Below are 25,319 nucleotides of genomic sequence, written 5' to 3'. Positions count from 1 at the left end.
GAAGCAAAGATCACTGGGGACCATCTTAGAATTTGGCTACAACAAATGGAAAAAAACTGTTCTCCAATTATAGGAGAGCAAATATACTGTAGTACATTAACAGGGCAAAGATGAGTATTACACAGTGGTAAAAATGAATGAAGCACAACTACACTCAAAAACGTAGATGAATTTTCCAAAAATACTAGCGAGGAAACCAAATCTTAGAACATTACATACAGAACAATATCATTTATATTGAGCTAAACTAAAACAAATTATTAGTATCACAAATTGTGATAAAACCGTAAGAAAAATCAAGAGAAAAAATAAATGCAAAATTCAATAGTTATTACCACTGGGAAAGAACAGAAGGCATGAGATGGGAAGAAGCACATAAGTCAATGCAAGTTATTGATAGTGTTTTGAATCTTGGATTCAGGGGTAAATTTATAGGTGTTAATTATATTATACTATATAACTTGCATAAGCATTACAGATATGGAGGCCACTTTTATATCAGTATATCACATACATATAATCAACAATAACCTTGGTTGCACACAATCTTTTTTATCAACAATATGTTCTTTAAATAAGTGACAAAAATATTAACAAAAGAAATACAGTCACACAACACATAACAACATTTTGGTTAATGACAGAATGCATATTAAGACAGTGGCCCCATAGGATTATAAGGAAGCTGAAAAATTCCTACCACCTAGTGACATCATAGCTGGCATAACATCATGATACAACACATTACTCATGTGTTTGTGGTGATGCTGGTATAAACAAACATACTGCACCGCCAGTCATATCAAAGTTTAGCATATACAAATACATATAGTACGTAAATACTTGATAAAGATAATAAACGACTAGGTGACTATGTGTTTGGTTTTTGTTTTTTTGACATGTAGTTTTGCTCCTGATGCCCAGGCTGGAGTGCAATGGCACAATCTCAGCTCACTGCAACCTCCGCCTCCTGGATTCAAGCGATTCTCCTGCCTCAGACTCCCGAGTAGCTGAGATTACAGGTGCCCGCCACCACGCCTGGCTAATATTTGTATTTTTAGTAGAGACAGGGTTTCACCACAGTGGCCAGGCTGGTCTTCAACTCCTGACCTCTGGTGATCCACAAGCCTCAGCCTCCCAAAGTGCTGGGATTACAGGAGTGAGCCACTGACCCCTGCTGGTGACTATGTTTTTACTACACAATACTTTTCATGTAAAGTGTACTGCTTATTTAAAAAATAAAAAAGTTAACTGTAAAACAGCCTCTGGCAGGTCCTTCACAAAGTATTCCAGAAGAAGGCATTGTTATCATAGGAAATAGCAGCTCCATATGCGTTGCTGGCCTGAAGATCTTCCAGCGGGACAAGATGTAGAAGTAGAAGACAGTGTTATTGATGATCCTGACCCTGGGTAGGCCTGGGCTAATATGTATGTTTGTGTCTTCATTTTTGGCAAAAATGTTTTAAAAATAAACTTTGAAAATAGAAAAAAGCTTACAAAATAAGGATATAAAGAAAGAAAATACTTTTGTACAGCTGAACAATATGTGTTTTAAGCTAAGTATTATTACAAAAAAGTCAAAAAGTTGATGTGGCATGGTGACGCGCTTTGTAATCCCACCTACTCGGGGGGCTAAGGCAGGAGGATGGCTTGAGCCCAAGAGTTTGAATCTGCAGTGAGCTATGATCACCCACTGCACTCTACCTGGGCAGCAGAATAAAATCCCATCTCTTAAAAAAAAATTTAATTTTAAAATTTATAAAAGTAAGAAAGTTACAGTAAGCTAGTTTATTATTGAATAAAACTAGTTGTATATATTTCATGTAGCCTAAGTGTACTGTAAAGTAAAAAAGTTACAGTAAGCTAGTTTATTATTGAATAAAACTAGTTGTATATATTTTGTGTAGCCTAAGTGTACAGTGTTTATAAAGTCTACAGTAGTATACAGTAATGTCCTAGGCCTTCACATTCACTCACCACTCACTTACTCACTCAGAGCAACTTCCAGGCCTGCAAGCTCCATTCATGGTAAGTGGTCTATAAAGGTGTTCCTTTTTTAAAAATATTTCATGCTATATTTTTACTGTACCTTTTCTATGTTTATATACATTTAAATAAACAAATTCCACTGTGTTACCATTGCCTATGGTATTCAGCATAGTAACATGTCATATAGGTTTGGAGCCTTGGAGCAATATATACCACATGTAGCCCAAGTGTGTAACAGACTATAACATCTAGGTGTGTGTAAGTACACTCTATGCTGTTCGCACAACAATGAAATCACCTAACAACACATTTCTCAGAAAATATCCCCAACATTAAGTGACTCATGACCATACTACAATTTTAGTGGCATTGCCTTTTATAATTTGTTCTTTGGGACATATTTCTTAGGGATAATGCTGACAGTGCCGTTCCATCTATTTAGTGAGAAAGTTGGAGGTTCTGCGATGAGTAAAACTGATAGAAGCAGTTATTCTAAAAAAGGATAAACGGGTACTGAGTAAACCTCAGAGCAGCTATATATCAATAACATATTGTTACTAAAACCCAATTGATTCCTTACCTGTTTTGAAACGGAACTAGTATTTTGAGTAAAAATTTATTACCTCAGAAACTTGTACATCCGCTATTACAAAAGACAAACTATAAATATTGTTTAAAACTTGACTTAAAAAATAATAATGCCCTACATCTTATAATAAAATATTTTAAAATGCAACTATTGGGCCAGGCACAGTGGCTCACACCTATAACCCCAGCACCTTGGGAGGCCAAGGTGGGAGGATTGCTTGAGGCCAGGAGTTCAAGACCAGCCCTGGCAACATAGCAAGACGGTATCTCTACAAAAAATTTAAAAATTAGCCAGATGCATTGGCATGTGCTTGTAGTCCCAGCTACTTGGGAGGGTGAGGCAGCAGATATCAGGAGTTTGACGTTACACTGAGCCATGATCATGCCACTGTGCTCCAGCCTGGGCAACAGAGCAAGACCCTGTCTCAAAAAAGTAATAAAATGTAAAATAAAATAAAATACAAGTAAGCCCTTTTGAAAATCTCAAGTGTCATTTAAGCACTCTTCTTTGGCATATTTCCACTAGTAAGTATAATAAGTAAAATCAGCCTTTGAAGATGTATAAGAAATTAAATTTTTTAAAATGCTGGGCTAAGGGGCAGTTATAAGCACCTTGCAAATGAGAAATGAAGGCTGAGAATTCAATTCAGAATAATCTGTCCCTTTGGTTGCTAAAGGATGGGTTCATTTAATTATAAAAGAAAGTTTCCCACAGACGGTTATCTCTCAGTCTTTCAACATGATGTAAAAATGGACTTCAATTCCAAGAAAAAATAATGATTTTCCTTGTTTTTCCAAAATAAGGTGAAAAAGGAAAATGCTGTAACAGCAGCTACTGGAGGGAGGACTTGATGTTAGAATAAGAATAAAACAAGCATAAAACATTTATTTGGTGCTTTGTCTGAACAAAACATTTTGTTAAACTCATTTCTATTTGTTTAAGTGACAAATGCTGAAAATACTGCTTTTTCTGCATGAGAGTTAAACTTCCTTTCACTGAAAAACAGATGTTGTTTCAAGTGTCCTTTATTGGTACACAAATCAGCAGTGAGAAAATTATAAAGCTGCCTGGACTGACAAAGAACTAGCACTATCGCTTAGTCTAAGAATATATTTAAAGGCCTATGCTTAACTTTAAATGTCTTTATTTTTGTTCCTTTGAAATATTATCCACTCAGTTTGCTAGAAGACCGCAGGTACTATTTTGTCTTTAAATAAATACCTGAAATCTGGATATCGATAAATTCGGACAGCTTTTTAAAAACCTGTGGCATAGCTCTCGATGTGGTTAAGGGGTTTTGTTTTTACTAAAAATACTCATATATTTTAATAACTATTGGTTTAAAACCGTTTATACACACACACACACACACACACACACACACACACACACACACACTGCAGAGGGATCCCAGAGTAAGCTGTAAGCCTCCAGTGCTTACCTTTTGCAGATAACTAAGTATACAAACATATTCTAATAAAGCAAGTTTAAACGAAGATTCCAAACACAAAATCACAGAACTGAAAGGGAATAGAAAGGAGCTCTTTCACAATTCTGCTTTCTATTGTAATGGTAGTTATATACTATACAATAGATGCCAGGCTTCTGGAAAGTTCTGAAATAATTCCAAACATAGCAAAATCCATTCTTTCCCTTTCAAAATGACTATTTACACAATCATTATTTTGGAGCTGACTTCTTAAACTCAAGAATCTTACTATGATTTAATCAATGAACCAACAAAACTTTCAGTCAGTTCTGAATAAGAGCAATCCAGAAAAAAAAGCAAGAACTAAAATATAAAAACTCTGGAATAAATATTCATCTGACAAGATATTCAATTGAATAAGGAAACCAATCTCAGAAAATGAATTCTTAAAAATGAATCAATATTGATTCTTCCTATCTATGAGCATGGAATGTTTTTCCATTTGTTTGTGTCCTCTCTTATTTCCTTGAGCAGTGGTTTGTAGTTCTCCTTGAAGAGGTCCTTCACATCCCTTGTAAGTTGTATTCCTAGGTATTTTATTCTCTTTGTAGCAATTGTGAATGGGAGTTCACTATGATTTGGCTCTCTGTTTGTCTATTATTGGTATATAAGAATGCTTGTGATTTCTGCACATTGATTTTGTATCCTGAGAATTTGTTGAAGTTGCTTATCAGCTTAAGGAGATTTTGGGATGAGATGATGGGGTTTTCTAAATATATAATCATGTCATCTGCAAACAGATACAATTTGACTTCCTCTCTTGCTATTTGAATACCCTTTATTTATTTTTCTTGCCTGATTGCCCTGGCTACAATTTCCAACACTATGTTGAATAGGAGTGGTGAGAGAGGGCATCCTTGTCTTGTGCCAGTTTTCAAAGGGAATGTTTCCAGCTTTTGCCCATTCAGTATGATATTGGCTGTGGGTCTGTCATAAATAACTCTTATTATTTTGAGATACGTTCCATCAATACCTAGTTTATTGAGAGTTTTTAGCATGAAGCAGTGTTTAATTTTATCGAAGGCCTTTTCTGCATCTATTGAGATAACATGTGGTTTTTGTCATTGGTTCTGTGTATGTGATGGATTACATTTATTGATTTGTGTATGTTGAACCAGCCTTGCATCCCATATCATCACTAAAATTATCATCACTAAATTGCCTAGTAATTTTCCAATTCAGCAACAATTTATTTTCCATGTAAAGAAGGCGCTTCCTTTGGATTTATCAAAATAGGAATGCTTTAACAGTCTCTGAATTAAAAAAAACATAGTGAGAAATTAGCTTATGTAATTCAGTTCATTATTAAGGGTTGACCTGACTGAAATCTTTCTTCATTTCAAGAGAGAAAGAGAAAGGAAGTGGGCGCACAAGACAGAAACTTTATATTGTAATTAAAATAATTAAAAACACAAACACATATGCTTGTTTTGATAAAAATAATTATACATGTTTCTTGTTGAGGAAATATATCCAGAATAAATAAGGTTGTTTTAAATAGTTTGTTTTCAATTATGAAACTGAAATGTCTAAGTTCTTAGCAGTTATTGCAGTATTCCTAATACAAATAAAACTTCACCATTACAATCACTCACTGTTTCAAAATAATGAGTTATTACCTATAAATAATATTCTAGTCACAACCACCTGTCAAATACTTAGCACAAATGGATTTAACATATTGGCCACCTTGAAGAAAGTAGTTAAAGACCATCAAAGAACAGGATACAGATCATTAACGCTTCAAGGCCAGAGAGAAGAGGCTCAAATGGCCTCCAGTGAAATCAACTTTGTTCATAAGCAGTGAAGTCCCGTAAGTCATAGCTTATACTGAATGAAGAGTGGAAACTGAAGCAAACTGGAAAACATATGGCTCATCTCAAGGGAGTTCTGACTTGCCACACTGTTCCCATATAGAATGGAGCCACAGTGTGACTGGAACTTCATATTTTTCAGGAGAAATAAAAAGCCCAATTTTTACTTAAATTAGATGGAAACTAATTTTTAAAAATTTAAGATTGTGGAGGCTCACTTAGTTTGGGGGTCTCCAATTTGTAAAGTCTACTCTATGTAACATTATAGAGAGTATAATTGACTGATATTCTCCTATACAGCTTAGCAACATCTAGGCCAAAAACAGACATACCATTAATAAAAATATGACTCCAATGATCCAAGAAAATAGTAAACCTTCAGAAAGTAGACTCAGGTCAAAAATACTTTCCAAAACCAAGCTTTCATGATTATCTCCACTTTGCAACAGTTGAACTATGACTTTCTTATACTGGCACAAGTACTAACACCTCTCCAAAGCACTTAGCATTACAAAAATAATAGGCAGGGTGCAATGGCTCACACCTGTAATCCCAGCATTTTGGGAGGTTGAAGCAGGAGGATCGTTTGACCAGCCTGGCCAACAAAACAAAACCTTGTCTTTCCAAAAAAAAAAATACAAAAAATTAGCCAGGTGTGGTGGCACATGCCTGTGGTCCCAACTACTCAGGAGTCTGAGGTGGTAGGATTGCTTGAGCCTGAGAGGTCAAGGCTACAGTGAGCTATGATAAAACTTCTAAATATGATATTTCCCTCTGCTGTTAGGTCTTTACCATCTATGTACATATCCTTGTGCTTGAAATTTCTTCATTTAAAAATCATGATGTATCTTCCTGTGCCACAGCAAAGTTTGGATAGCATGGTTCCTGATATATCATGACTATCTAGGACTAACTCTAATGTCACTACTTGTAATTATGTTCCTTGCCAACACATAACTCCAAGTCTTATTTTTGTGTCTTTCATTTTTCTGTTATACATTTTCTTGAAATCTTATCTGTAAATTTCTATAATGTTATTCCATTTCAGTTCTGTAAGTAAAAAACTTAATTAAATGCTTATAATTCAAATATTATACTTAGTTCCTCAAATATGGATTCTGTCCTAGATTTTTCTATTTTCAACTAAAAAGATGTCTACCAAAATGCTTTCACTATGCCTAGAAAACAGTAGGAACATATATACACACATAATTATGGATGAATATATATCAGTTTAAGTTCTATTAGATGCTCCTTTGCTTTTTATACCTAATTGAAACATCCTTTAACTCTACAGCCCTACAAATACCTCAATGTAGCAGGTTATGGGTAAATTCATTGTTTAAAATGTTCTAAAGGACACAGCTCTTTAAATCTGCGATAAATCTTATTAGAAGGTAAATATTTTCAATTGAACTCTTTTCTAAATATAGGGGGGAAACCTGTATTGCATCTTCTTAAAACATGAACACAGGTATATTATTTTTCTATAACCTTTCATTTCATCTTTCCTTCTACTTTTATATACCTGTGTTGTTTGCTCAGTCATTTAAGATATATAATCTAAAAGTCTTCATTGAGGTCTTTCTGATACATTTCTTCAAGTTTTTAAAAAATTTCAGATGACTCAACTTTAAAAGTAATATATAGGAAACCGTGCTCTACTAGATCACAAATAATCTAACTGCTGATTAACAACAACAAAAAAGACTAGCTATCAATTAGTACATTAATCTGCTTGAGCGGCCATACAAAATACCATACACAGGGTGGGTTAAACAACAGAAATTTGTTTTCTTACAGTCTGGAGGCTAGAAGTTCCAGAAAAAGATATAAAAGGACCAGTTTCTGGTGAAGGCTCTCTTTCTGCCTTTCAGAAGACTGCATTCTTACTGGAGAAAGGGAGAGCTCTCTGGTGTCTCTTCTGATAAGGACACTAATCCTAGTGGATCAGGGTCCCACCCTTATGACCTCATTTAACCTTAATGACTTCCTTACTCCAAATACAGTTACACTGTAGGTTATGGCTTCAACATACAAATTTTGGGGAAATTCAATTCAGTCAATAGCATTCTGCCACTGGCCTCCTCAAAATTCATGTCCTTATCACGTGCAAAATGCATTCATTACATCCCAACAGCCCCAAAATTCTTAACTGATTCCATCATCAACTCTAATGCCTAATGTTCAAAGTTTCATCTAAATATCATCTAAATTAGGTATGGGTAAGAACGAGGTATGATTCACCCTACGGCAAAATTCCTCTCCAGCTGTAAACCTGTGAAACCTGACAAGTTATGTATTTCCAAAATACAACGGTGGGACAGGCAAACAATAGATATTCCCATTCCAAAAAGGAGACTTAGAAAGATATTAGAAAGGAAGAAAAGGGTGATGCCCCAAACCAGTGCCAAACTTAGAAAGGCAAATTCCACTCCATCATTAAGGTTCAAGAATAATCTCCTTTGGTTTGACATTCTGTTCTCCAGGCCCTCTCTATTTTCCAGTTCCAAAGCCACATGTACATTTTTAGGTATTTGTTAGCGCAACATCCCAATTCATGGTATTACAATTTGTATTAGTCTAGTCAGGCTGCCATAACAAAACTGCATAGACTGGGTTGCTTAAACAAGAGAAATTTATTTTCTCACAGCTCTTGAGGCTAGAAGTCCTACATCAAGGTCCAGCAGGGTTGGTTGGTTTCTGATAAGTGCTCTTTTCCTGGTTTGCAGATTTTTGCTTTCTCACCATGTCCTTACATGGTAAAGAGAAAGTGACCAGGAGAATGGCCTCTCTGGTGTCTCTTCCTACGAAGACACTAATCCTATGGGACCAAGGTCCCATCCTATGACCTCATTTAACCTTAATTACTTGCTTACTCCAAATGCAATCATACTGGGGTTAGGGTTTCAACATACAAATTGGAGGAACATAATTCAGTCAATAGCAATTAGAAAGGAAAGTATCAGGGGACTGTAATATGTTTAGGGACATTCGTATTATAATAGTCTTGATATTTTCCCCAATATCCTCTCATCTTAGAAGATGCATTACTTCAACAATGTGGTATGTTTATCCCTGCTTTCAAATAGAAAAGCCAATTTTGTCCCAAACTAGAGAAAGAAAGAAGCAGAGAAAGATGATGCAAAGGGTTTTTTGCACCTAGAGAGACAGACAGAACAGTCCACAAAAGAAACTACCCCACTTCTCACACCATTGTAAGTTCAGAGGATTCCCAAAACCATTCTCAGTTTCCATAATTTGCTGGAAAGACTCACAGAACTCACTGAAAGCTATTATATTCCCAGTTACAGTTTATTACAGGGAAAGGATATAGATTAACAGGAGCAAAGAAAAGGTGCACATAAGACAGAGACTAGGAGGGTACCAAACATGGAACTGCCATTGTCCTCTCCCCATGACGTCATGATCACGTCATTCTCCTGCTTTCTGTTTAACAATACACACAGAGTATGGCCAACTAGGAAGGCTCACAGAAGACAGAGTGTTCAGAGTTTTTCTTGGGGCTCTGTTACTTAGGCATGAATGACTAATTGACTGCCCACATGGTTGAGGTCAGCCTCCAGGTTAACTGATATCACTTGACCAAAAGCCCCATCCTAAGTCACATAGTTAGTATTTCTGGCATGGGCAGCCCCCACCCAAAGACTGTAATAGACACAGCCAGCCCTGATCCTCAATCATACCATTAGTGTGGCCCAAGGCATTATCATCCGTAAAGTGAGGGCAAAGGCCAGACTTCTGTTTGGGCAAGATTATGTTTTTTACTAAATCGAGATAAGAGTAACCATTCAATAGTTCCTACTGCTTACAGAGGCAAGTCCAAGCTCCTCAGCAAACTATACAAGCCTTCTCTGCCCACCTCTTATGCACACACAGATAGCCATGACATGGCTCCTATTTCCTTCTTCAACTCCATCTCTCACTACAATCAAATTTTTTCCTCTACTAATTGCAAATTCCTTTTAGTTTTTACAAACATTAGACTGCTAATAGCTATTTCTTCTATCTAGAATGTCTTTCTGCTTTATTTTAAATGATCCATCCTTAATTTCTCAACTTAGGGATAATTTTCTCCAACCCCAGGAAAAGCTTTACAACACTCCCATAGTATCCTATACATACTTCCATCTATCATAATACAAAACATTATACTAAAGTCTTACCTTTGTAGTAGACACCCAACCAGAAGGTAATATCCTCAAATATGAAGTCTAGATTGCCTTATCACTAGGTATACATCTATTACTGATTCGAATAACTGAAAATCTGTTTTTTTCCCTTATCTAGACCTTAGGCCTTTCCCTGATCATTTATCTCTCCCGCTCTCCATCTCTTCTGAGACCAGAGTCTTGTCCCCGTTCAGCCAATCCCTACTGAAAGAAATCCTTTCTTTTCTATCCCAACATCCTCTACCAGCCTGATCTGACCTTTCTTCCCATCAATTCTCAGATATGACCATTTAATCAAAGTATTCCAATTACATCAGAGTGTATTAAACCAAATGGATCAAGATTATTAACAAAATTCCAAACTACTTAATTCCAGAGTCATTTCCATAGTACAGGCAAAAATGATGATATCAAGAAGAATGGGTAATTCAAATCAAGAGAGCATCTAATCTAACCATCAATCTTTTCACATTTTTTACTTGCCTCATCTTAGATTATACTCTTGGTCACAATTGTAGCTTGCTCCACATTTTATATAAGCACATAAAACTAAGCTATGCTTTGTAGAGGAAAGGGGTATCACTTGTATGCCTTCATTAACTTGGATATTTACTCTGAACTGTTGTTTTTTAATACAAATAGTGTGTCTCCTGAGCTACAAGTATCTTTTCTACTGTTTTCTTATACTTGATTACATATGATGGCAATAAGATTGGCAGGGAATAGGAATACTAGCTATATCCCAAGTAGCTAGTAGTTACACTGGTGGTTATAATCATCCCTATAAAGAGCCATTAAAGGGCCTTACAAGGGCCCAAATCCACAGTCTTAGTCTTGTTAGCACCTCTTTAACTTCTAAGCAAAGCAAAGCTTGGTCCATTATCAATCTAGACAATGATTAAATAAATATACAGAGAAAGAAGAGCCACGATGGCCAGCTAAAAGGAGGGAGGAAGAGCTTCTCCCATCGAGAGAACAGACCATCAAGATCACCAGTAAACTTCAAGCAAATCTTTGGGAAGAAGGCATTGAGAGTGAACAGAGAAAGGACACAGACCCTGGGCTGAAGGAGGAGGAAGCTGGGAACTCAACACAGGGTTACCGAGCACCAGGATTCATTTCTGGCCTTGAGTGGCTCCCAGAGAAGGAGTGAGTTAAACAGGCGTGGAATGGCCTACTCTCACCATGGACCTCCAGAATGCTAGCTACAGGAGACTCAATGACCCCCATGGACACTTGAGCTGGCAGGGAGAGCTGCTTGGAGAAGTGGCAGGGACAGGACTCCAGCCTGTGCAGAGCCCAGAGGCTCTGGCGCGGAAACGGCTACAGTGGAGCACAGCCAGGGACGGCTATCCCCCAAAGCTCATCATGCTCCTCTATGCGGCTTTAGCATATACTGACTGTCAGGCCTGGACAGAACTTGCCTGGGGGACAGAGCCAGTCTGATCTGAGCATTCCCACCCCGTCTGCCAGCCTCTACCAGCCTCTACCAGTCACTGCCTGGCCACATAAGCTTGCAACATAGTCTCAGATACCCAACAAGGGCACTTTCCAATGGCCACCCCCACAGTTCATCAGCCAGCAGATGTCACCTAACCATCGGAGAACTTCTGCAGATGGGCTCTGATATGGTTTGGCTATGTCCCCACCCAAATCTCATCTTGAATTCCCATGTGTTGTGGAAGGGACCCAGTGGGAGGTAATTGAATCATGGGAGCACATCTTTCCCATGCTGTTCTCATGATAGTGAATAAGTCTCACAAGATCTGATGGTTTTAAAAATGGGAGTTTCCCCACGCAATCTCTCTCTTTGCCTGCTGCCACCCATGTAAGACATGACTTGCTCCTCCTTGCCTTCCACCATTATTGTGGGGCCTCCCCAGCCATATGTAACTGTAAGACCATTAAACCTCTTTCTTTAGTAAATTGCCCAGTCTCAGGTATGTCTTTATCAGCAGCATGAAAACAGACTAATATAGGCCCCCATCAGCACACACCCGCCCACAGCCTCCCCCAACTGCTTTGCCAGAATGCACATGCCCACAACCTCCCTCCACTGCTTTGACATAAAGCCCTCCCCCCCACCACCCCACCCCACCGCTGGTACACACACACACACACAGACACAGATCCCTCTGCCGCTGGCTTAATGAAGGGATTCTGTCAGCACCCTCCATGAGTGTTGCTACCAGTGAACTGGGAACACCTCAACTCCTCCAGCACAGCAGGTGCTTAACCTCAAGGGGCCAGAGAACAAAGCTGTGAGCCTGGACACAACCCTTCAGGGTTAGAGCATGCAGCCCAGGAGTGCTGAGCTGAACCTTGGTCCCCTGAAATCATCCAGAAATGAAGACAGCTGACTGAAACCAACTTAAAGAACAGTCAAACCCTCAAAGGCATCAAGGAGTATAAAAGCAAAAAGGCCCATCCAAAGGACAGCAACAACAAAGATTAAAGGAACATCAGGCCACAAAGATGAAGAACCCGTGGAAGGACTATGGCAACTCAAAAAGTCAGAGTGTCTCTTGGACCACAGCACAATAAAAATATAAGTCAACACAATGAAAATCGCTCAAAACCATACAAATACGTAAAATTAAACAACATGCTCCCAAATCACTTCTGGGTAAATAATCAAATTAAGGCAGAGATCAAGAAGTTCCTTGAAAATAATGAGAACAAAGATAGAACATACCAGAATCATTGGGACATGGCTAAAGCAATGTTAAAATGGAAATTCAAAGCATTAAATGTCCACATCAAAAAACTAGAAACATCCCAAATTAACAACCCAACTTCACAACTGAAAGAATGAGAGAAACAAGAGCAAATCAACCCCAAAGCTAGAAGACAAGCAATAACAAAAATTAGAGCTGAACTGAAGGAAATCAAAACACAAAAAACCATTCAAAAGCTCAACAAACTAAGGAGTTGATTTTTTGAAAAAAATAATAAAATAGGCCACTAGCTAGGCTAATTAAGAAGAAAAAAGAGAAGATCCAAATAAACACAATTAGCAGTTACTAAGGGAATGTTACTACTGACCCCACAGAAACAAAAACAAGCATCAGAAACTACTATGAACACCTCTACGCAAACAAACTAGAAAACCTAGATGTGATGGATATATTCCTGGACACATGTACCCTCCCAAGACGGAGCCAGAAAGACACAGATTCCCTGAACAGACCATTAACGAGCTCCAAAACTGAATCACTAATAAATAGCCTAACAACCAAAAAAAGCCCAGGACCTGATGAAGACACAGCCAAATTCTACCAGATGTACAAAAAAGAGCTGGTACCATTCCTGCAGAAACTATTCCAAAAAATTGAGGAGGAAGGACTTCTCCCCAACTCATTCTATGGGGCCAGCATCACCTTGATCTAAAATCTGACAGAGAAACAGCAAAAAAAGAAAACTTCAGGCCAATATCTTTGATGAACATTGATGCAAAAATCCTCAACAAAATACGTGCAAATCAAATCCAATAGCACATCAAAAAGCTAATCCACCATGATAAAGGAGGCTTCATCCCCAGGATGCAAGGCTGATTCAACATATGAAAATCAATAAATGTGGCTGGGCACGGTGGCTCACGCCTGTAATCCCAGCACTTTGGGAGGTTGAAGTGGGTGGACCACGAGGTCAGGAGATCGAGACCATCCTGGCTAACACGGAGAAACCCTGCCTCTACTAAAAATACAAAAAATTAGCCTGGCGGGGTGGTGGGCGCCTGTGGTCCCAGCTACTCGGGAGGCTGAGGCAGGAGAATCACATGAACCCGGGAGGCGGAGCTTGCAGTGAGCCGAGATCGCGCCACTGCACTCTAGTCTTGGCAACAGCGAGATGACTCCGTCTCAAAAAAAAAAAAAAAAAAAAACGAAAATCAATAAATGTGATTCATCACATAAACAGAACTAAAGACAAAAGCCATATGATAATCTGAATAGGCTTTTGATAAAATTCATCATGCCATCATGTTAAAAATTCTCAATAAACTAGGTATTGAAGGAACATACCTCAAAATAAGAGACATCTATGAGAAACCTGCAGCCAACATTACATGGAATGGGCAAAAGCTGGAAGCATTCCCCTGAAAACCGGCACAAGACAAGGATGCCCTCTCTCACCACATCTATTCAACATAGTATTGGAAGTCCTAGCCAGAGCAATTAGGCAAGAGGAAGAAATAAAGGGCATCCAAATAGGAAGAGAGGAAGTCAAATTACCTATTTGCAGATGACATGATTCTATATCTAGAAAACCCCATGGTCTGAGCCCAAAAGCTCCTTCAGCTGATAAACAACTTCAGCAAAGTTGCAGGATACAAAATCAATGTACAAAAATCACTAGCATTCCTACAGACCGACAACAACCAAACTGAGAGCCAAATCAAAATAGCCATCCCATTCAAAACTGCCACACACACACAAATACCTAGGAATGCAGTTAATCAGGGAGATGAAAGAGCTCTACAATGAGAGTTACAAAACACTGCTGAAAGAAATCAGAGATGACACGCAAATAAATGGAAAAACATCCCATGCTGGTGGAAAGGAAGAATCAACATCATTAAAATGGCTATACCGCCCAAAGCAATCTATAGATTCAATGCTATTCCTATCAAACTACCAAAGGCATTCTTCACAGAACTGGAAAAAATTATTTTAAAATTTTATGGAACCAAAAAAGAGCTGAAATAGCCAACACAACGCTAAGCAAAAAGAACAAAGCTGGAGGTATCATGTTACCTGACCTCAAACCATACTACAAGGCTACAGGGACCAAAACAGCATAGTACAAGTACAAAAACCAGCATATAGACCAATAGAACAGAATACAGAGACCACAAATAAGGCCACACATCTACGACCATCTAATCTTTGACAAAGCTGACAAAAACAAGCCAAGGGGAAAAGACTCCCTATTCAAAAAATGGTGCTGAGATAACTGGCAAGCCATATGCAGAAGACTGAATCTGGACCCCTTCCTTATACCATATACAAGAATAAACTCAAATGGATTACAGACTTAAATGTAAAACCCAAAACTATAAAACCCCTGGAAAACAACCTAGGCAATACCATCCTGGACCTAGGAACGGGCAAAGAATTCATGACAAAGACACCAAAAGCAATCGCAACAAAAGCAAAAACGGACAAATGGGATCTAATTAAACTTAAGAGCTTCTGCACAGCAAAAGAAACTATCAACAGAGTAAACAGACAACCTACAGAATGGGAAAAAAAATCTGTCTTAATCAGATGCATAGTTGGCAAAAATCGAGATTCAGGAGAAAGTCCAGCATCCACAAGGAACTTAAACAACGTTCTAAGAGAAAAACAAACAACCCCATTAAAAAGTAAACAAAAGACATGAACAGATACTTCTTAAAAGACATACATGTGGCCAAGAAGCATATGAAAAAAAGCTCAATATCACTGATCATTAGAGAAATGCAAATCAAAACCACAATGAGATACCATCTCACACCAGTCAGAATGGCTATTATTAAAAAGTCAAAAAATAACAGATGCCTGCGAAGTTGTGGAGACCCTGATACATTGTCGGTAGGAGTGTAAATTTGTTCTACCATTGTGGAAAGCAGTATAGCGTTTCCTCAAAGAACTAAAAGCAGGGCTACCATTTGACGCTGCAATACCACCACCGGGTATACACTCAGAGGAAGACTATCTACCATAATGACACAGGCACATGAATGTTCACTGCAGTACTGTTCACAACAGTAAAGATATGGAATCAACCTAAATGCCCATCAATGACAGACTGGATAAAGAAAATGTGGTACATACACACCATGGAATATTACAGTCATAAAAAAATGAGATCATGTCTTCTGCGGGAACATGGATGAAGCTGGAGGCTATCATCCTTAGCAAACTAACACAGTAACTGAAAAACAAATACTGACTGCATGTTCTCACTTGTAAGTGGGAGCTAAATGATGAGAACTCATGAACATAAAGAAAGAAACAACAGACACTGGGGTCTACTTAAGAGAGGGAGGTGAGGAGGAGGGCAATTAGCAGAAAAGATGACTATTGGGTACTGAGCTTGATACCTGGGTGATGTAATAATACGTACAACAAACCCTGCGACACATGTTATCTATGTAACAAACCTACACACGTATCCCCAAACCTAAAATAATTTTTAAAAAAAAGGAATAACCAGGAAAAAAAAAAGAATACTAAAGCCCTCCCCATCATAGTGTAAATAATGAATAATTACAAAATGAAACTTTCCTCCTGAAAATTAGCTTTAACTATGTTATATCATAGGAAATAATATTAACAATTCCAAAGTAAAAAAAAAAAAAAAGTCAGAGTGTCTTCCTACCTCCAAATGACTGCACCACCTGCCAAAGAATGCTTCTTAACCAGGCTGAAATTATAGACATAGAATTCAGAATCTGGATGGCAAGGAGAATCATCAAGATTCAGGAGAAAGCTGAAACCCAATCCAAGGAATCTAAGGAATCCAATAAAATAATACAAGAACTTAAAGATGAAATAGTCATTTTAAGAAGGAACCAAACTGATCTGATAGAGATGAAAAACTAAAAGAATTTCATAATACAATCAGAAGTGCTGAGAAAAGAATAGACAAAACTGAGGAAAGAATCTCAAAGTTCAAAGACCAATTCTTCGAATGAACTCAATCAGACAAAAATAAAGGCAAACGAATAAAAAGAATGAACAAAATCTCCAAAAAACATGGGATTATGTAAACAGACCAAACATATGACACATTGGTATCCCTGAAAGAGAGAGACATGAGAAAGCAACTTAGAAAACATAATTAAAAATTATGAAAATTTCCCTAACCTCACTGGGGAGGTAGACATTCAAATTCAGAAACTGCAGAGAACCCCTGTAAGATGCTATTCAAGACAACCATGCTGAAGACAAATAGTCTTCAGATTCTCCATGGTCAAAGTGAAAGAAAAAATCTTAAAGGGAGCTAAAAAGAAGGGAGAGGTCACCTACAAAGGGAACCCCATCAGGCTAACAGCTGACCTTTCAGCAGAAACCCTACAAGCCAGAAAAGATTGGGGACCTTTATTCAGCATTCTTAAAGAAAGGAAATTCTAACCAAGAATTTCATATCCAGCCAAACTTTGCTTCATAAGTAAAAGAGAAATAAAATCCTTTTCAGATAAGCAAATACTAAGGGAATTCACTACCACCAGACCTGCCTTATAAGAGGTCCTTACGGAAGCACTAAATATGAAATTGAAAGGCCATTACTGGCCACCACAAAAACAAACACACTTAAGTACACAGACCATTGACACCATAAAGCAACTACAAAATTAAGTCTACATAACAAGCAGATAACAGCATAACAGGATCAAATTTTCACATATCGATACTGACTCTGAATGTAAATGGACTAACTACACCACTTAAAAGACACAGAGTGGCAATTTGAATAAAGAAACATGACCTAACTACATACTATCTTCAACAGACCCTTCTCACATGCAATGACACCCACAGACTCAGAGTAAGGGATAGAGAAAAATCTATCAAGCAAACAGAAAACAAAAAAGAGACAGATTGCTCTTTTAATTTGAGACAAAACAGACTTGAAAGCAACAATAATCAAAAAGGACTAAAAAGGGCATTAAATAATGATAAAGGGTTCAATTCAACATGAAAACTTTAACTACCCTAAATATACATGCATCCAACATTGGAGCACCCAGATTCATAAAATAAGTTCTTAGAGACCTACAAAGAGACTTAGATAACCACACGATAATAGTGGAAGACCTCACCTTGACACCCACTGACAGTACTAGACAGACCATCAAGGCACAAAACTAACAAAGATATTCAGGACCTAAACTTGACATTTGACCAAATGGCCCTAACAGATATCTACAGAACACTGCACTCAACTACAACAGAATATACATTCTTCTTATCTGCACATGACACATACTGTAATATTGACCACACACTCAGCCATAAAGGAATTCTCAACAGATTCAAAAAAAAAAAAAAACTGAAATTATACCACACTCTTAACCACAGTACAAGAATAGATCTCTCAAAATCATATAATTATGTGAAAATTAAACAATCTGTTCCTGAATGACTTTGGGTAAACAATGAAATTAAGACAGAATTCAATAAATTTTTTGAAACTAATGAAAAGAAAGAAATGACATACCAGATTCTCTGAGACAGAGCTAAAGCAGTCTTCAAAGGAAAGTTTATAGCACTAAACACCTACATCAAGTAGTTAGAAAGATCTCAAATTAACAACCTAAAATCACACCTAGAGCAACCAAAAAAAAAAGTAAACTAACCCCAAAGCTAGCAGAAGAAAAAACCAAAATCAGAGCTGACTGAACAAAACTAAGACATGAAAAACTATACAAAAGGTCAATGAAACCAAAACGTCATTCTCTGAAAGAATAAATAAGATTGACAGACCACTAGCTAGACAAATAAAGAAAAAAGGAAAGAAGTCCAAATAAACACAATCAGAAATGACAAAGTGAACATTACAACTGACCCCACAGAAATAAAAAAAAAAAACTCTCAGAGACTATTAGGAACACCTCTACCTACACAAACTAGAAATCTTAGAGAAAAATGGATAAGTTCCTCAAAACATACAACCTCCCAAGATTGAATCAGAAGGAAATTGAAACCCTGAACAGACCAATAGTGAATTTCAAAGTTGATCAGTAATAAAAAGCCTACACCCAGAAGAAGTCCTGGAAAAGATAGATTGACAGCCAAATTCCACCCAACACATAAAGAAGAGCTGAAACCAACCCTACTAAACTATTCCAAAAAATGAGAAGGGACTCCTCGTCAAATCATTCTATGAAGCTAGCATCATTCTGATACCATAACTTCGTAGAAACACAACGAAAAAAGAAAACTTTAGACCAATATCCCTGATGAATATAGATGTAAAAATCCTCAACAAACACTAGCACACCAAAACCAGCAGCACATCAAAAACCTAATCTACCATGATCAAAATGGCTTTATTCCTGTTATACAAGGTTGGGTCAACATACGTAAATCAGTAAATGTGATTCAACACATAAACAAACCTAAAAACAAAAACCATATGATCATCTCAATAGATGCAGAAAAGGCTTTTGATAAAATTTAACATGTGTTAAAAATTTTCAACAAACTAGACATTGAAGGAACATACCTTAAATAAAAAGAGCCAGTTATGACAAATCCACAGCAAACATCATACTAAACAGGCAAAAGCTAGAGACATTTCCCTTGAAAACCGGAACAAGACAAGCATGCCCACTCTCACCACAACTATTCAACATAGTACTGGAAATTTCAGCCAAAGCAATTAGGCAAGAGACACAAATGAAAGGCATCCAAATTAAAAGGAAGTCATACTATCTCTGTTCACAGATGATATGATTCTACACTTATAAAACCCCATGCTCTCTACCCAATGGTTCCTAGATCTGATAAACAACTTCTGCAAAGTTTCAGGATACCAAATCAATGTCAAAAAAGTCAGTAGCATTTCAGCAATAACGTCCAAGCTGAGAGCCAAATCAAGAATGCAATCCCATTCACAATAGCCACAAAAGAAATAAAATACCTAGGCATACAGCTCAACAGGGAGGTGAAAGAGCTCTACAATGAGAATTACAAAATGTTGCTGAAGAAATCAGAAACAACACAAATGGAAAGATATTCCTTACTCATGGATAGGAAGAATCAATATTATTTAAATGGCCATGCTGCTCAAAGCAATTTACAGATTCAATGCTACTCCTATCAAGCTACCAATGACATTTTTCACAGAACTAGAAAAAATATCTAACATTCATATGGAACTGAAAAATAGCCTGAATACCCAAAACAATCCTAAGCAAAAAGAAAAAAGCCAGAGGTATCACACTATCTGACTTCAAACTATACTACCAGGCTACAGTAACCAAAACAGCATGGTACTGGAAAAAAAAAAAAAAAAACCAGACACATAAAACAATGGAACAGAATAGAGAACTCAAAAATAAAGCCACACATCTAAAACCATCTGATCTTTAACAAAGTCAACAATAAGCAATGGGAAAAGGACTCCCTATTCAATAAAGAGTGCTGGGATAACTGCCTAGCCATATGCAGAAGATTGAAACTGAACCCTTTCCTTTTACCATACACAAAAATCCATTCAAGATGGATTAAAGACTTACATGTAAAGCCTAAAACTATAAAAACTCTAAAAGAAAATCTAGGCAATACCATTCTGAATCTAGGCCCTGGCAAAGATTTCATATGAAGACTCCAAAAGCAACTGCAACAAAAACAAAAATTGAAAAGAAAGACCTAATTAAACTAAAGAGCCTCTACACAGCAAAAGAAACTATCAACACGGTAAACAGACAACCTACAGAATGGGAGAAAAAAATTCGCAAACTATGCATCCTACAAAGGTCCCATAGCCAGGATCTATAAGGAACTTAAACAAATTAAAAAGCAAAAAAACCCATAAAAAATGGGCAAAGGACATGAACAGACAATTCTCAAAACAAGATATACACATGGACAACAAGCATATGAAAAAATGCTCAACATCACTGAGCTTTAGAGAAATGCAAATCAAAACCAAAATAAGAACCATCTCACAACAGTTGGAAGGGCTATTGTTAAAAAGTCAAAAAATAACAGCTGCTGACGAGGTTGTGGAGAAAAGTGAATGCTTATACAGTGGTGGGGGGAATGTAAATTTCAGCCACTGTGGAAAGCAGTTTGGAAATTTCTAAAGAACCTAAAACAGAAAGAACTGCCATTCAACTCAGCAATCCCATTCCTGGGTACCTACCCAAAGGAATATAAATCATTCTAATAAAAAGACAACATGTACTCATATGTCCATCGCAGCACTATTCAAAAAAGCAAAGACATGGAATCAACCTACATACCCATCAACAGTGGACTGAACAAAGAAAATGTGGCACATATACACCATGGAACACCACACAGCCATAAAAAAGAATAAAATCATGTCCTTTACAGCAACATGGATGGAGCTTCACATTATCCTATGTGAATCAATGCAGAAAAAAAAAAAAAAAAAAAACAAATACCACATGTTCTCACTTATACATGAAAGCTAAACATTAAGTACACATGGACAAAGAAGGAAACAATACACAATGGGGTCTACTTCAGGGTGGAGGTTGGGAAGAGGATGAGAATTGAAAAACTACCTATCGGGTCACTGCACATGTACCCCCTGAACTAAAATAAAAGTTGGAAAGGAATAAAAGTTTAAAAATGAAATAAAATCTACTCCTTTAGCAATTTCCAAGTAAAACATAAATAATCTGATATGAAGAAATGCTTTGCTTTGATGGTCTTCACAGTGTTATTTTCTCTGAAGCAAAAATTATCTCAATTACGTATATTACAGAAGAGATCATTTCCTCCAAATGGAGACAACAAACAATATTAGAGAAAGCAGCATAGCACTTCTGTCTCTAATTTCTCTGTAACTTAGCTGTGAAACCTTGAGTAAGTCAGTCATCTGCCATCTCATCTGCAGTAAATTAATCAATTTTAATTTGCTAAGGAGTTACAAGTAAAATTGTGATACAATTTTTCATTCATTAAACTAAAGCAAAGTAATTGATTTAAATGAGCTTTCTAACTGAAATAGCTCAACGTAGCACCCCCAAGAGTATCTAATAAATTATGACAGTGTACAAAACATTCAATAGTTAAAAAAAAAAAAAAAAGACGTTGTTACCTTGAACTTATAGGCAATTGGACATTCTGGATTATTAAAAATGCCCTTCCTTCTTAACAGATTATATTTTAAAAATTTTTTACAGTTTTGGACATTGTTAAATTATACACTCAAATTACTCAGTTGAACTCATTATGAATAGAAATTATGTGGCACATGATCTGAACAACTTCGCTTACTCCTATAGAACTGTATACAGTGCACACCTTCCAAACACTCACTGTTGAGCTATATGGACTAACATACATTATTTGATATACAGATCTTACTGGATTACTCAGGGCCAACTGTCTCAATTCCGAACCACATACTGAGATGAAGCTGGCGATTTGCACTCCCTCATTCTACCCTCCATCCCATGCCAATCTGTAGAGCGTAGCTCTATATTACTTTTTTTCACTTTGATTCTGGGTCCCCTCTCCTCTGCCGTCAGTTCTGGGGCTCATGATCCATCACTATTACTGATCTTTGCCACTCTCCATCTAGTGAAATCAAACTGCTACACTGATATCTAACATATCTTTTCTGTTTCTTCATCATTTTTTGGCTCTTCTGGTACCTGCTCTTCTCAGCAAGAACCAGAACACATCTTTTCTGTTTCTTCATCCTGTTTGGCTCTTCTGGTCCCCGCTCTTCTCAGCTACAAAACAAAAGACATCTACTACACAGGCACAGTCAGTCATTTAACATACTCCTTTTCTTCTAATTAAAAAGAAAAAAAAATCAAAACAGGCCAGGATAGTCTTTGGCTTTCTGAACTGTTTTCATGGCAATTTGAACCAAAAGGTTCATTTATTATTACAGAAGATGGTGTATGTTTTTTTTTTTAATTTCTAAGTTTGGAGTTACTACAGATACCTGGTCAACAGACAAGTTGAGAGTTTTTACAATTACAGGATTAAAGAGTTAAAATGCAATAAAAGTCATGGTGGCTGCCTTCTTAACCCTTAAAAACTCCACCAAATAAATCTCCAAAAATTTTTATTAAATCATATCTTAAAATAAATTCATAGAACTCCAAAAATATATACCAGTGGTCAAAAAGGACATGAAAAATGCTTAACATCACCAATCATTAGGGAAGTGCAAATTAAAACCACAGAGAGATACTACTTTACACCCATCAGGATCGCTATTATAAAAAAAACAAAAAATGTGTTGGCAAGGATGTGGAGAAATGGTGAGGATGTGGCAAAATGTTGGTGAGGATGTGGAGAAATTGGACTCCTTTGCATTGCTAGTGGGAATGTAAAATGAGGTGGCTGCTGTGGAAAAGAGTGTGTCAATTCCTCGAAAAAAAGTATACATATAGATATATATACATATAAAATTTCCATGTGATCTAGCAATTTCCCTTCTGGAGAGATATCGAAAAGAAATGAAAGCAGAGAGTTGAACAGATATTTGCACTCTCATGTTCATAGCAGCATTATTCACAATAACCAAAGGATGGAAACAACCCAAGCATCCATGGATGAATGAATGGATAAACAAAATGTATTAACAGCATATGCACACAATGGATAATTGTATTTCACCTTAAAAAGAACATTCTGACACACGCTACAACATGGACGAACCTTGGAGACATTATACTAAGTGAAATAAGCCAGTCACAAAAGGTCAAATAGTGCATGATTCCACTTATATGAGGTACCTAGAGTAGTCAAATTCATAGAGGCAGAAAGTAAATTGGCAGTTGTCAGGGGCTGAAGGTAACACAAAACGAGGTGTGAGTGTTTTAATAGGTATGAAGTTTCAGTTGGGGATGATGAAAAACTTCTGAGTGAAAAATAAAGTTGGCATAGTACAGGGACATACTCCATACTTAGTTACCAATGACTACTGTGCAAACCCAATCTGACTCTAAAAACAGAGACAGTACAAGTTGTATACAACTGAGTAAATAGTGCTTACTTTTGTTAGAGCTCAATGAAGAGCACAGAAACATCTCTACATATCTACAGACACCAGATTCTCCTCACAGAGGTCTGTCTGGGAAAGCTGAAAAAAATAAACTGTAAATAAATAAAATCCCTCATGCCACCAAATCAAGGAATAAATATTCATTCTTGAGATTGTTAAGTACTGCTACCTCCATGCCTACATCCTTGCTATTCCAAATATATCAAACACGCTCCTGTCTCAGTGCCTTTGTACTAGGCCAACTCATTCCTCCATACTTGCGGAGCTCACTCCCTCATTTCATTCAGATCTCCACTCAAGTGTTCCTTTATCAGAGAGGCTGAGCTTACCACCCTATCTAAAATAGCATCCTCTATCATTCTCTCTCCCCTTAATTTATTTTTCTCTATACCTCTTTTTTTTTTTTTTTTTTTTTTTTTTTTTCTGGAGACGGAGTCTCGATCTGTCACCCAGGCTGGAGTGCAGTGGCATGATGTCGGCTCATTGCAACCTCCGCCTTCCCGGTTCAAGCAATTCTCCTGCCTCAGCCTCCAGAGTAGCTGGGAATACAGGCGCACGCCACCACACCCAGCTAATTTTTTTGTATTTTAGTAGAGACGGGGTTCACCGTGTTGCCCAGGCTGGTCTCAAACTCCAGAGCTCAGGCAATCCGTCCGCCTCGGCCTCCCAAAATGCTAGGATTACAGGCGTGAGCCACCGCGCCCTGCCTTTCTCTATACCTCTTAATCACTACTTGTTATATATTTACTTGTAAATTATACGTCTCCATCCACTAGAATGTAAGTTCCAGGAGCAAAAGGACTTTCTATTTTGTTTACTGCTGTCTTCCCATCACCTGAACACTATCCGGCACACTGAAGGTTGCCAGTAAATACTTGCTAAATGGATAAACAAGTGGATGCTCATGGTTTCATAGATAATATTTCCCTCTTGGCCTTGGTACTAATTATTCTACCATATGGAGCAGCCATAGCCTGAAAGCATCCAGAGCATCCTTAACTTTTCAGCGTAGGATTCACTGGTTAAGTGGAAATAAGGCCTAGTTGAAAATTCTGAAAGAAGCCTGGTACCAGCACTGTCACTGAGGCCTTAACGAAGCAGATCCAAAAATACTCTCTTACTCAGTTTCTACATTCGCTAAATGTATACAGTGTAACCGTCCCTCGCATTGTAGGATAAAGAATACACCTTATCAATGCGATATTTGTTATGCAGTATATGGCATGCGTTAATGCAAACGATGTCATGTACTACATTAAAAAATCGCACTGATATTTTGATAAATATACAATGCACTTGTAGATAAAAACCAGAGAATTTTTCCCTCTACAGCTTTTTTGAGGATTTGGGAGAAATGGACAAATGCAACAACATTGCATGTCATTAAATACAGTATATCCAAACACGAGTTTCTTGGCCCAACAGATATAGACCCTGGAGCACTATAAGAATATGTTAAACACCTGGATGAGAGAAAGAGAAGACTGCTTCCAAAACATACTTACTTTATTTCAAAGTCAAAAGTATTCAACACT

The 25,319-nt window shown here is 37.3% G+C and overlaps 1 protein-coding gene across 13 annotated transcripts in view; it reads right to left on the bottom strand.

Moving 5' to 3' along the window:
- ARB2A (ARB2 cotranscriptional regulator A) overlaps positions 1 to 25,319 on the bottom strand; it is a 493,453-nt gene that overhangs the window by 467,488 nt on the left and 646 nt on the right. The window lies entirely within an intron of this gene.

The sequence above is a fragment of the Pan paniscus genome, chromosome 4, assembly GCF_029289425.2.
Source record: "Pan paniscus chromosome 4, NHGRI_mPanPan1-v2.0_pri, whole genome shotgun sequence".
NCBI lineage: Eukaryota > Metazoa > Chordata > Mammalia > Primates > Hominidae > Pan > Pan paniscus.
The sequence above is the reverse complement of the archived record's forward strand: the minus strand, read 5'-3'. Positions and strand labels throughout refer to the sequence as shown.